At 38.5% G+C, this 14,638-nt stretch overlaps 1 long non-coding RNA gene across 1 annotated transcript; it reads right to left on the bottom strand.

The window, feature by feature from the left end:
* Window positions 1–3,714: 3,714 nt before the first annotated feature.
* Window positions 3,715–13,392, bottom strand: LOC308701505. The gene is made up of 4 exons (XR_014031457.1): window positions 13,257–13,392; window positions 12,912–13,013; window positions 12,465–12,668; window positions 3,715–5,272 (listed from the first exon to the last, which is right to left on the bottom strand). It is a non-coding gene; the product is annotated as an uncharacterized lncRNA (long non-coding RNA).
* Window positions 13,393–14,638: the final 1,246 nt, after the last annotated feature.

A 14,638-nucleotide genomic window follows, 5' to 3' on the forward strand; every position in this document is an offset into this window, starting at 1 on the left:
AATATGTCCTGTATCTACCAGATAAAGAAACAGACGTGACTGAAGTAAGTGTGTCCTCTTTCTTTTGTGAAATAGACCTAACGGTAATTTATTTCTGAGTGACCAATTTTGACAAACGAATTCATTATGATCAATGTATCACTTTTTATTGTAAACCTGTGGTAAAACATCGATGCTTGGGTTTTAAATATTCAAGTAAACAAAAAGAAATGCCAGCAAACGGCCGCTTTTATCATGTTTGTTTTCAATGCTGTTTCCAGTGATATTTGATTAGTTTTCTCATAAAACTTCTATTTGTTGGTGAAATGATGGGTTAGTGTGACATTGTTCCAGTGAGGCGTGTTACGGGCGTGTTTTAGTGAAGCGCTGTGGAGCTTCCGGGCCGACAGTGGAAACGCAGGCCCGGTGCTATTAGCCCGGCACGGCCCGTTTAAAGCCCTGGCTCGCACTGGCCCGACATTGGAAACTCGGCTATTAAAGGGTTAGTTCACCCAAAAAAGAAAATTCTGTCAGTAATTACTCACCCTCATGTTGTTCCAACCATGTAAGTCTTTCGTTCATCTTCGGAACACAAATTAAGATATTTTTGATGAAATCTGACGGCTGTCTCACTTCTCCATAGGCTTTCAGAGGGACCGAAACTCGTCGGCCCAGAAAAGTTATTAAAAACATCGTTAAAATAGTCAAAGTGACTACAGTGGCTCTACATTACGTTTATCATGCGACGACAATACTTTTTGTGCGGAAAAACAACAAAAATAATGACTTTATCCAACTATTAGTGTTCTTCAATGTGGGCCTCTGACGAGAGTTCACGGGAGCGCCACGACGCATGCGCGAGAACTGAGCTTACGGCGTTCTTCTTCTATTGTTACTGGCTGCTCACTCCTTAGGAGTTTTACCGCCATTTACTGTACAAGATCATAGATATCATATAATAATATGATATCTATGTACAAGATGACGTCCCGACATTGCCGGAAGCGCAAAACGGTCTGTTTATAAGCAGAGGAAGACGCACGCTGTAGAGCGAAGAAGAAGAACGCCGTAATCTCAGTTCTCACGCATGCGTCGTGGCGCTCCCGTGAACTCTCGTCAGAGGCCCATATTGAAGAACACTAATAGTTGGATAAAGTCGTTATTTTCGTTACTACAGCACACGCAGCCAACCTCACTATATCACGCACAGCGTCGACGTGTCTACTACTACTACTACTACTTTCATTCAGAAAATTTAGACGCTGCCACTTTAAGACCGAATGCAGATCTAATAATACACATTTTCTCCCAACTATTCCACAACTAACTCCCATTTAAGACATAAACTGTGCTAAAATGAATCTCCAAACCGGTCATTTAGCCATATTTTTATCTGTATTTGATCGTTTAGACGCGCACATGAAACCCAAAGTATAGTTTGCTTGTCTAGTTGCAGTCCGTTTCCGAACGCGCGCCAGTTTTTAATAGTTTTACCTCACATCTTCTTTTTATAATCCTTGGAAGCCAAAATCGAAAATAAAATTAGATGAACTACCCAGATCAGATGTATATTTAACATGTATCATGCTTATTTGCGAAAATATTTCTACAATTCAATTGTTCCTTTCCAGCAGTATCCGCCATCTTTTTTAAAAATATGTACCGGCTTGCTGAGTCTGCAAGGTATCCTGCGTAATTTCATCTTCCACTTCGTTTTAACTATGTTTTGAGGGTTGATTTTAAGGGGAGAATAGCACTCCCCCTTGCTCTTTAGAGTATTGGGACACCCTACCCCTACACAAGAACGCGCAAAAACAAGGGTTAGGGCAGAAATCAAGGGTAAGGGGAGGTATTGGGACAGGCCCTTAGTCTTCTCGCCCCCCTCAGGAACCTGATGACTGGGTTATGCTGTCCCACCGTTTTCGACTCCACAAGGTCGTGGTGCGCAGAGATCGCAGCCACGTAAACCTTCAGGGTGGAAGGAGACAGCCTTCGTTCTAACCATTCTTGAGGAAGGAGAGCACGGACCCGACTGTGCATTTTCTGGGGTCTTCTCTGCGAGAAGAACACCAGGAGACGAAGAGGTTCCATTTCAACGCAGTCTACACAGACATGCAGTCATAGGTGTGTCTCGTGGACAGGGCCCTAGCGGAATTGATGGTAACCACCACCTGAGGTGGTAGGGTACTCAAACCTGACGCGTCCCATCCAGGACCCACACATGCAGGTTCCACAGATCGGGACGTGGGTGCCAGAGGGTGTCCCGTCTCTGAGGGATTGGCTAGGAAGGGTCTGTCACGAGAAGCACCAGTTCAGAGAACCAAGTCTGGGTGGGCCAATAAGGCGCAACCAAAAGGAATGTTGTTGGTATCCCCATTATTAAAGCGTCTCCTTTCCACATTTGGCTTCCCCCAGACATGAGAAGCAGATGTGCTGCTTGCTGGTTAGTGGTTTGGTGCTTCTAAGCCCAAAATGAATTATTTTATACCATTTGTCGATAAATGCATTCAACTAGAGCAGGAAAGTCTAACAGTAATGCACAAAGCTTGAATGTTCGTGTGTTTAATCTTGTCTGTGTGTTGATCACTGCACTGTCCAAAATATAAAACAATTTAATGGGGAACATGGATGTCACTGGTGATATAAGAAGGGAGAAGTTGTTGCCAAGGGGAATGGTTCCACTAAGTGACTTAATTTTAACTGTTTATTGAACTGTTGTATGAAATCAATGTCATATTTTCAATCGTGATGGTATTCGGGAAACAGCACTTGGCGCGTGAGGTTGCTTAACAGTATCATGTTAAAAATATAAAAGATTTTATAGGCAGTGTGTTGTTCACTGAGTTTCTTTGTGCGAGCTGCGCTCATTCATCCTCCCTGATTTTGCACATCACAGGGGGAAACGCATATTTGCAGAGGCCCCGCGGCCAGCTGTGCGCTAGTGCATCCATGCCGAGGGTCCCCTCTGTCAGGGAATAAAACAAGGGGCAGTGAGAAGAGTCTAGGGAGGCAAAGAGATCAACCTGTGCACCGCCAAACTGTTCCCAAATCAGCTGAACCGTCTGGGGATGGAGTCTCCATTCTCCAGGAAGTGGCTGAACCCATGAGAGCTTGTCGGCCGCACGGTTCAGCTCTCCTGGAATGAGAATGGCTTGAAGCAACCTCAGATGCTTCTGACTCCATAGGAGGAGATGGCGGGCGAGTTGCGACATACGGCGGGAATGTAGACCACCTTGTTGGTTGATATACACTACTGTCGCCATGTTGTCTGAACGGACTACTACGTGTTGGTCCTTGAGCAACGCCTAGAAACGGTGCAGAGCCAAGCATACAAGCATACCCGAAGGCCCAAACGGGCGCCGTGCCAGAGCACCATGTCCCTGTGTTCGCAAACCTGGTCTCGAGAGTGAACTAGGATCAGCCAGTCGTTGAGATAGTTCAGGATGCGAACCCCGTGTTGCCGGAGTGGCACAAGGGCTGCCTCGACGACTTTCGTGAAGATGCGAGATACAGATTAAAGCCTATATATTTACTCTAGAAACTAACTCTACAAACATTTGTAAACCAGTGATAGATGGGTCTCTTAACCTTTACGCTGAGGAGAAAATCCAATGCAACTTTGAAGGGACCAAGAGAAACATGATTATGTATTTCTACTCAGCATGACTTTAAGATGTAACTAAAGTAAAATTATCAAATTATTTATTCTTGATGCAAGAAGGAGGAGCAGACAATAAAAATGGACAATAAAAGTTTAATACTTGGTGCAGAAAATACAAAAAGAAAGTCAAATTGGAAGCAAATCAGACAGATCTCTCTCTTTATTGACTAACAAGATCAATCAGCCTCTTCTTCAGCTTCCGGAGCAAGTACAGTTAGTAAAAAAAAAAACAGTTGTACTTTTAAACATATAGATTATATTAAGCAACATTAATATGCGATATTGCTTGAAGGAACTACATCTTCGAGTTGATGTGAATCTCACAGTAGAAACTGCTGTTCTTAAAGATAAACTATTTAATGTGACAAATTTTGACAATGTTTTGTTTATACTTTCGATCGTTGTGGCCAGGGCTGTAGAGTTATAGAATCGCTCCCCCGAGAAAATTTTGATTTCTCTGATTTACATATGTGCATTTCAAGACATATGAAGGCTAAACAATGTAATAGCTTAGTAATAGCTTTAAATAGTAATAGCTTTAAAATCATGTCAGTGGGCAGTGGATTGTTTGTCAATATCTGCTCTCTCTTCATCTCCATCACTCTTTCTTATTTTCTCAGTCTCTTTACTATGGTCTGTCTCTTCCCCTCCTAAAGCTGAGCTTTCTCTGATATTCTTTTGATTTGTTTCTGTGTCAGTGAAGAAAGTAAACATAGGCTCAACTGATATTTATATACATCAGTTTTCTTGATTATTTTCGTAATCGTATTTTCGTTATGGTCACTTATCATTTGAAAGTGCTGGAACTGAAGATAAGCTACTTAATGTGAGTTTTTGTATGACTGTGTAGAGCAGATAATTGAGTGAAGCTCTTCCCACATGCAGTGCAGTGATACGGTTTCTCTCCAGTGTGGATCCTCTCGTGTTGTTTCAGATGTCCTGACCGATTGAATCTCTTGTCGCAGTGTGAACACTTGTAAGGTTTCTCTCCAGTGTGAATTCTCTGGTGCTTTTTCAAATCTTCAGCTGTAATAAAAGTCTTCTCACACTCAAAGCACATATGATTTCTTACACCAGTGTGTATTTTATGATGTCCTTTTAAATCCTGCAGACGTGAAAAACTCTTTCCACACAAAGAACATGAATGTGGTTTCTCCTGTGAATGAACTATCAGGTGTCTCTTCAGGTTTGAAGCCCACAAAAATGTTTTACCACATTGATCACATTCATACAGTTTCTCTCCAGTGTGGATGATCATGTGAGACTTAAGGTGTCCTTGTTGTGTAAAACTCTTCCCACACTGATCACATGAGAATGGTTTCTCTCCAGTGTGGATGATCATGTGAGACTTAAGGGTTCCTTTATGTGCAAAACTCTTCCCACACTGATCACATGTGAACGGTTTCTCTCCAGTGTGGATCCTCATGTGAATCTTGAGATTCGGTTTGCACGTGAAACTCTTCCCACACTGATCACATGTGAACGGTTTCTCTCCAGTGTGGATCCTCATGTGAACATTGAGCTTCTGTTTGCGTGTGAAACTCTTTCCACACTGAGTGCAAGTGAAAGATTTCTGAGATCTTCTCTGATGTTTCTCCACTTCATTCACTTCTTCATTCTCATCCATCGGGCCTGAAATTAAAGTTAAAAAAGTGCTCAGTAAATCAATAAAAGAAAAATGATCTAGTGAAAAAAAATTATATAAAACCCAGATGTAATGGCAGAAAGTACTGAGTTTTGTTCAAACAACTGTTATACAAGATTATGATGATTTTGATCCATTATGTCCCTGGAATTTTCCATGAAAGGGGTTCATTAATGTACTAGACATTATTTTTATTTATTCATTAAAGGCACAAATATAGCCCTAATAATTGGATATTATGATGGGAGGAAATAATATTTCAATGCTTTTGTGTTCCCGCAAGAAACTTTTTGATACTCGCAAAACCTCAGAGATATTTGCGAGTAAACGCAAAATTTCTCGTGGGAAGGCAAACGCTTTTGCGAGGGAGATGTAAGGGCGGCCTCAGGCAGTGGTTCAGGCTTTAGTGGCTTTGTCGAATAAAGAAACATTATCAGTATGCTGGTGTAAAACTGTATATTTCTCATCTATTATCACTACCAACCACGGACAGTTAGTATTGTAAAAAATATGTGGGAGACCATTACAAGTTTGTGACTATATTTTAGGGGTGCAACAGTACATGTATTCACACAGAACCGTACGATACGGATGTCATGGTTCGGCGCATGCAGTCGCTCGACGAATACATTAAGTCAAAGGCGATCCAGGCTCAAATCCAGAAGGGGGCATGACACTAGGCATGCTGTAATGCTGTTTGCTAACAGTAAAAAGTGCAGAAGAAGAAGAGACAATTGATCGATATGTTTACGTCTCTCAACCAGTGTTTCAACTGCGGAAAGATATCAATAAAACAGCTTGAGAATAATATCTCACATTTACCTCCAGCTTTTAGTGTTGCATTTAGAGAGGCATTTCATATATGCGCTATATTAGTCTATTCATTATATTTACTTAACCTGTTAATAATTGTATTATTTATTGTATGTTTAAATAAATTTGTCATGAAAAAAACAGCCACTGAGTAAATGATTCCATTTCTGTCCAATGACTTGGACCAGAAAATGTACTTTATAATTAGATTTAGCAAGCAAAACCTGCCACATGTGCAATTTATAGTAATTTTTTTTATCTGAGTGTTGATTATTATATCTAAAAATAAATAGCACATAGTTTGAGCTCTGTTGTTAACTGCAACATTGTAATTCTAACATTGAATTATAGAAGTCTATAATGTGTTATGTGTATGCTAGGCCAAAGAGATGTCTCTTTAATCTGGCTTTGAACTGACAGAGTGTGTCTGCTTCCCGGACAATGTTAAGAAGACTGTTCCAAAGTTTTGGTGCTAAATAGGAAAAGGATCTACCGCCAGCAGTCGACTTTGATATTCTAGGTATTATCAACTGGCCGGAATTTTGAGATCGCAATAGACGCGAAGGACTATAATGCGTTAAGAGCTCACTCAAGTACTGCGGAGCTAAACCATTTAGTGCTTTGTAAGTGATCAGCAATATTTTAAAATGTATGCGATGTTTAATAGGGAGCCAGTGCAGTGATGACAGAACCGGGCTAATATGGTCACACTTCCTGGTTCTGGTAAGAACTCGAGCTGCTGCGTTTTGGACCAGCTGTAGTTTGTTTATTAAGCGTGCAGGGCAACCACCCAGTAGAGCATTACAATAATCTAGCCTTGAGGTCATGGATGCATGAACTAATTGTTCCGCATTTGTCAATGAGAGCATATGGCGTAATTTAGATATATTTTTTAAGATGGAAAAATGTGGTTTTACAGATACTAGACATGTGACTTTCAAATGAAAGATTGGTATCAATGAGAACACACACACACACACCCAGGTTCCTAACCGACGACGAAGAATTGACAGAGCAGCCATCAAGTGTTAGACAGTATTCTAGATTATTACGTGAGGAAGTTTTTTGTCCAATAATTAGAATCTCTGTTGCATGTAACCCTTTTCTTAACTCTAGGGGTTAATTTTAATGTTTCCCAATTAAGAAAGAAACCTGGATTCCCGGCAGTGAAGGGTGAATTTGTCCGGTATTTTTTCTTTAAATGAAAATTAACGTAAAGTATCTTTTTCCCTATACCAATTACACAATACTTTTACTAAAATAATAAATTAAACAATTCTTAATTCTAGTTTCCTAGAAATCATGCAGTACCTTGTTAAATGAATGAACTTGCCAAACTCCAAAGAAATACCAGAATACACATGTTAATGGTAAAAGAAAATAACAAATATTTTTTTGTTTTACATTAATGTAATAAGGAAAAAAAAACAAAAAAAACAAGGAACCACCTTTTTTATATGAAGACAGATAAACACTTATACCCAATGGTATGTAAATTACTTATTCTTTTTGTAAATAAAATGTACAAATCACCTGTTCAGTCTCAGAACTGTTCCTTGTCTCTCTTATGTTTGTTTTTACACTTGCATTTTACCTTTTTCCTTTTCTACTTTAAAACCCTGTCCTCAATCAGCATACAAGTGCTGTGACTCTAATGAGAGCAGTCTCAGTACTATGGTACTGTCTAAATCCTGACTAGAAATCCTCACAGATATCATTTCTTTCAAAAAATGAACAGTTGTGAAGATATAGCCTTTTCTAGTATCTTTGACAGATAAGGTAGATTCGAGATCGGCCTGTAATTGACTAATTCTGTAGGATCAAGTTGTGTTTTTTTAACAAGCAGTTTAATCATAGCCAGCTTAAAATTTTTGGTACGTATCCTAGAGACAAAGATGAATTAATTATATTAAGAAGAGGATCTATGAAGCATCTCTTTCAGTATCTTAGTCGGTATAGGGTCTAACACACATGTTGTAGATTTAGATTATTTAACGAGTTTAGTAAATTCTTCCTCTCCTATAGCAACGAATGAATCAAATTTTTCCTCCGGGAGACTACAATGCACTGCCTGATGCGATACTGTAGTAGACGGTTGCGTTATAATTTTCTCCCTGATATTATCAATCTTATAAGTGAAGAAGTTCATAAAGTCATTACTGCTGTGCTGCTTGAAACGTCTGGGATTGAAGCTTTCTTTTTCGTTAATTTAGTCACTGTTTCAAATAAATACCTAGGGTTTTGTTTATTTTCTTCTAATAGGGTTGAAAAATAAGCAGATCTAGCAGCTTTTAAAGCCTCTCTGTATGCAATTGAGCTCTCCTTCCATGAAATGCGAAATACCTCTAGTTTTGTTTTCTTCCAGTTGCGCTCCATTTTTCTGGCTTGTGTTTTGAATATATGTTCCCCTGCACTTTAGGCATTTTGCACACATTTGCTCCTCATCTTGTGACTTGATTCTGATTTATTTCGTTTTGCATTTTTATTTATTAGAAAGGTATATTCTGTTCTAATTTAATTTAGTAAATTAATTGTTTATATTTTCGGTGCATCGATGTTGTGCTGTATAAATTCATCTGACACTCATGCACATTTTCATTATGTGTTAAAATTGTAATCTTAGTTCAAATGGAACATTATTATTATGTACAACTGTATACATTATTTAAAGAAGCATGATGTATTTATTGTCTAATGCCCAGGTGGTGTAGGATTACAAATGTATTTAATGTTTAATTTAGTTTTTCCACTGCAATAGTAGGCTATATAAACTGATAAAGTTTAGTAGACTGATTTCAGATGATTATTGAGTCTCCAGCAAGAGTCTCCTTTCCGGCCAGTCCTGTTTTCTCTATTGTGTTTTAAATGAGTCAGATCACTGAGATTCTCACCTTTCGGAGGCCAAATGGCTTTCGGAGCCCCTGGCCCGTTGAATCGTTAGGTTGATTGGATTAGCTGTAGGGGAGACTTTCACCTTTAGTCTAAAAAATCCTGAGCCTGAACTTTCTGTGGCTCAACCAGGACTTTTACCAAGCCCGTTTCAGGCATGAAAATGGGTCAGGGGTGAAAAAGGTGAGAAGGATATTACCCCTTTAGGGGGGTCTGGGGGCATGATCCCCCGGGAAGAACATTTTGAAAATTCCATATTTTAAAAGCATCAATCTGATGCATTTTGAGATGCATTTTTTTGCCAACCTTGGGAGAGCTGGAGAAACTTAACTTCAGCCATGAGTCAAAAATATTATGGCCTCCTTACTTAGTATTATGCAAGCCATTTATGCCAGCCTGTCACTGGGTCTAACATTTACAGTATATGAGGCACAATGTGGTAAGGGCACCACAAATGGCTTAATGCAAAACCCCCACAAGATATGGTGGACATGCTGTAACTCGTCTACTCTCCCATCGTGATTGACAGCCAATACAATGTTATGTAATTCAGATTTGAATACATTTTATTGGCAAAGATAACCTAAAACACACAATACAGTGGTCATCCTCTATTGACGAGGTTTGCCAAATCGGGTTACACAAAGAGCAAGTCGAAGAGCCCATATACTGTAGAAGAGCAAGTTTTTCACAGTCTATAGGACTGTCACTCCAGTTCAACCCCAAACTAAGTATTATGATACTGTCACTGTTAGGGATGGGCATCGTTAAGTATTTATCGATACTACTCCTCTTATCGATACTCCTTATCGATCCGGTACTTTAAAAGGAAAAAGAAAACTTAGAGACTACTGTTTATAGGTAATGTAGCCTACGCCTATATTTATTTTTTATTACACATTTACTCTACATTTGGACCCAATTTATCTCCAATTTGTGCAAACACTAAATATATGGGAGGTAAAATACAAGTATAGACCAAAATGTGAAGTTAATATTTTTCAAAATTATCTAGTAAATAAAGGATTAAGTCTCATACATGTTTTGTTAATCAGGGTTTCTGCAGGTTTCATTAAGTCAAATTTAAGACCTTTTTAAGACATTTTAAGACCATGAAGATTGAAATTTAAGACCTACAAGACGCATTATCCAAGTTAGATAGATAGTTAGTTTAGTTAGATAGCAAGTTAGATTAGTTAGACCTCGGGATCATTAGAGTATCTATCTATCTATCTATCTATCTATCTATCTATCTATCTATCTATCTATCTATCTATCTATCTATCTATCTATCTATCTATCTATCTATGCTTATCTGATGTGTGTGTGTGAGAGAGAGAGGGAGAGGTAGATTTTTTTTTAATAGAAAATTGTACTTTTGCATATTGTACTGTAAAAACACAATTATTGTTAATTTCAGTTGATCATAGTTGATCATAACTAGAGAGGAAATGATGAGATGATTAAAGTGACCAAAATTATCACGGTTATCACAGAATCCTGTTCAAAAAGTACTAATACTACATTTATACTACTAATACTACTTATCTACTAACATGTACAAGTTCAAATAAAGTTTTGACAAAAAAGGTTTTATACAAAGACAAACCTCATATTTCAGCCTTTAAATAATTTTTTATAAAAAGAATGAGTCAAAAAAGATAAATTACTGACATTTACACATTAGCTTATATTTATTAGTAGTGTTTGGGTGCACCCCCATCCTTCATGTTGACTGAGCTTTCAATGTGTTTCAATGTTTCAGGAAGTGAACAAGGGTAAACACTTTTTTAGACCTGACTAAATGAAATTTAAGACCTAGGATGAAAATCTGGCCGTTTTTAAGAAAATCTGGCACGGCACGTAGCGGAGCGGGGATGGTCCGACACCGTGCTCTCGTGTGGGGTACCGGGGATGGACAGATCCAATGCAGCGAATGAATTCATGAGAGCGACAGAGCCTTTTAGTGCTTATTTTAGCGCCGGTGATAAGCGCGACAACGCAGCGACCCCGTTCACCCGACTTTATTCCACAGAATAAGCATATAAACTCTACACTCACTGTGGATCAGTCGTAGAACTTGCTGCTCTTCGCCTCTTTATCCGATGACTCCTCTGGTCGATCATTAGCGTCCATTTTGCAAAACTTCTTTTGCATAATCCACAACAACAGGCCTGTCTTCCACCTGCCCTAGCCCATCGCCTCTTCTTTTAGATGTTTAAAGTTGTAAATAAGCCATTAACACTAGCTACAGCATCCACGTACCGTATTTTCCGGACTATAAGTCGCACTTTTTTTCATAGTTTGGCTGGTCCTGCGACTTATATTCAGGTGCGACTTATATATCAAAATTAATTCAGACTGAGATGAACCAAGAGAAAACATTACTGCTACAGCCGCGAGAGGGCGCTCTAGTTGGCGGAGTTATTCAGAAGCGATACCATATGAAGAAAATTCAATGGATTCAGTGATGTGGAATGAGATCGCGGGAGCTTGGTGAACTTGTTTACTGGTAACTTGCTTGTTGGACTCCCTGGCTTATGTTAGCCTATTCCGCCTTCCATGTATATGTTCTTTATGCTATTGTGTAACTTAGCTGAATAACTGTTAATGTGTTGCGTTAACATACCGGACACCTACTCAGCCTGTTGTTCTGTGTGCTACTGTGTAACGTTAGTTAAATAACTTGCCTTTCCAGATTAAATGTCTGTTCTTGGTCTTGGATTTTGTGAAATAAATTTCTAAATAAATGCGACTTATACTCCAGTGCGACTTATATATGTTTTTTTCCTCTTCATGACGCATTTTTTGACTGATGCGACTTATACTCCGGAGCGACTTCTAGTCCGGAAAATACGGTAGTCATTGTTTTGGTTTCCGAGAGAAGCACGTTAGAGCGAGGCTGCGTGTGAGATGTATTCAGGGACAGCAAGAAGTGCGGGAAAGGCTAGTTTTTTTTCACAAATGCACGGAAAATCGGGACAAATATATAACAGTCGAGTTCTCCAGCGGGTGGCAATAGTGGTGACAGGTAGGTTGAAGGGGACCGGTGTGTTATTCAAGTCAGATTAAAGTGCCTCCGACTGTAATTTGCAGCCTGATAAATACATTTTGCCTGCGCCGGAGGCCGGACCTGCCCTCATGCCGGAATACTTTAAGCCCTGAATTAATAATGATAATAATAATAATAATAATTTTATTATTATTATTTTTTTTTATTATACTGATAATTTTTCGTCTTGATGTCACAACAAAAAGCAAAATGACTCATTGGAAAAACGATTCATTAAATTGACTCAGAGTCGACTCCTACTTTTGAGAGACAATAACTTTTTTTACGGTGAACTTTCATATATAAAACTTTGCAGGATGTTTTTGTTCACTTAGCTCTATGTTACACACTACATGAAATAACATAATAGGTGCCCTTTAATGTTCTTCAGCCTCACTAATGAAGAATCAGGAATAAACACCAACCTCTTTGTTCTTCAGTGTGTTTCATTCTGCAGTGTTCTGGATCTCTCCTGTTCTCACTGTCCTTCAATAAACTCTGTCTTTGCAGATTTCAGCTCTTCCTGATGGTTTGATGCTCGTCTTCACTTGTAGCTGATGGGAATATTCCAGCATTTATTGTGAATTGCAGTGGGAGGAGCTTCACTGAAGGAGGAGGAGCAGATCCAACTAAATCAAGAAGAAATCACTTGCTGAGCAAAAAAAAATAGTCCACCCACTTTAAGTATTATTATGGTCACATTATAAAAAAAAAAGAATAAAAAAAAAAGATTAAAACATACAAATATATTTACAGGTTTGCAAGAAACAAATGGCGCACCAATACAGTTAACTCAACTTTTGTTTGTTTGTTGTGTTGCATATGAATGGTTCATCACAGATTATTGAAATAAAAGCCATTATAAAACTTACCTATATCTTGTAGATGTCACAATAGCTGATCGTATCGTTTGCTCAAATCTGTAATTTACAGATCTGAAGACATCAGCATAATGAATGAGGAGAAAACAGGATCTATTGACATGAAATAAAGAGGCTTTTCAGCTGCTCTGATAATAGTGATGAGCCACAGACTATCAATACTCATTCAACAATAATATAGAGAATACAAGAATGATACAGTAAAATATAACAACAGTAATATAAATGTAAATATAAAGACAGCCGCTGATGACATTATCAATCCTTGTAATTTGTCCATATGAATCCGATTCCCTAATAACTTCTTAACAACAAAGTAGTTCGCTAACATCTTACCGTTTTGTATGGGAAAAGAAAGACACACGATGAAAACCTTTCTGAATAGACCCCGTAATATGTTGAGTAAACTTTATTGTGCAGTTACGAGATTTAACGTGTGAACTGTTTACCTCAAAAGACTCAGGAGACACGCGACCGCGAAAGTCAAGTGGTGACGTCATCACCGCGAGACGAAATAAATGATAGATTATCAAAAACACAGTTTTAAGCATAACTTTTCTCCACTCAACTCTGTGATTTGGAACAAAAAAAATATATATTACGTTTAAAAATTAATCTTTATTTTACAGAAACTGGTACAATAACGGTATAATTTTGGTCAGACAGTTATTTAAGAATAATGAACATATCTTTACTGTGAATTCCTTAATCATTATAAGATCCCTGTAACTACTAAAGAGTTTGATGTAGTATTCGATGCCATTCCCAGTAGCAACTTTTATCAGGCATGTTTTTAAAAGTCTCTTCTGCTCACAAAGGCTGCATTAAAAAAACAGTAATGTTGTGAAATGTTATTACAATTAAAAAAAATAATAATTATATGTAAATATATAGTAAAGTATCATTTGTTCCTGAGACCAAAGCTGAATTTTAGCATCATTACTCCTTCTGAAATCATTCTAATATGAGGATTTGATGCTCAAATTTTTTTTCAGGATTCTTTGATTAATAGAAAGTTACAAAGAACAGAAATATAAACATTTTGTAATATTAATCACTACCGTTCAAAACTTTAGGATCAGAAAGAAATTGTATTAATATTTTGGCTGGGGAAAGAAATAAAATAAATCAATTGGAAATCAGTGAATCCCTAAAATGGGATCATCAACATGTGAAAAACTACTCAAACCCAAAATCATATCAATTTATTTAGAGATTTCTGTAACTTATCCAACCATACACAGAACAGATCAGACAGCCAAGAAATGCATGCTTACTCAAAATGACATTGCACTAAACATGATGCAAGTAGTTCTCTAACGAGAGGTTCTCTCGTATTTGCGTAAGCTAGCTTACGCTACGGGAAAAGTCATCTTTTTCTCGAGATACTGAAGCCAAAAATTATCCTAATTTTTCATATATTGTCAACGCAGTGCAGCAGGCAGCTCAGCAGAGCTAGAGCGGGCAATACTGCGCGCTCATAGGCTGCCGCACGGCAACTGCTTAAGCCTACCAGTGAGCCCGCGTGACGTCACGCCCAATGAGTATATAAGGAGGGCTCGGAGGCTAAAATCTCTGATTTCTGTCTCTTCGCATCGCTGTTCTCCGAGAGAAGCCGCCGCCGTCGAAAAAGCACCGAGCCAGGACAGCACCCGAGGAAGCCGGACGATCTCTCGCCACCTTCAGCCTGCCGTGCCAGCTCAGCTATCCGGCGACAC

This window comes from Scardinius erythrophthalmus (genome assembly GCF_964197995.2).
Source record: "Scardinius erythrophthalmus genome assembly, chromosome: 14".
Classification (NCBI taxonomy): Eukaryota; Metazoa; Chordata; class Actinopteri; order Cypriniformes; family Leuciscidae; genus Scardinius; species Scardinius erythrophthalmus.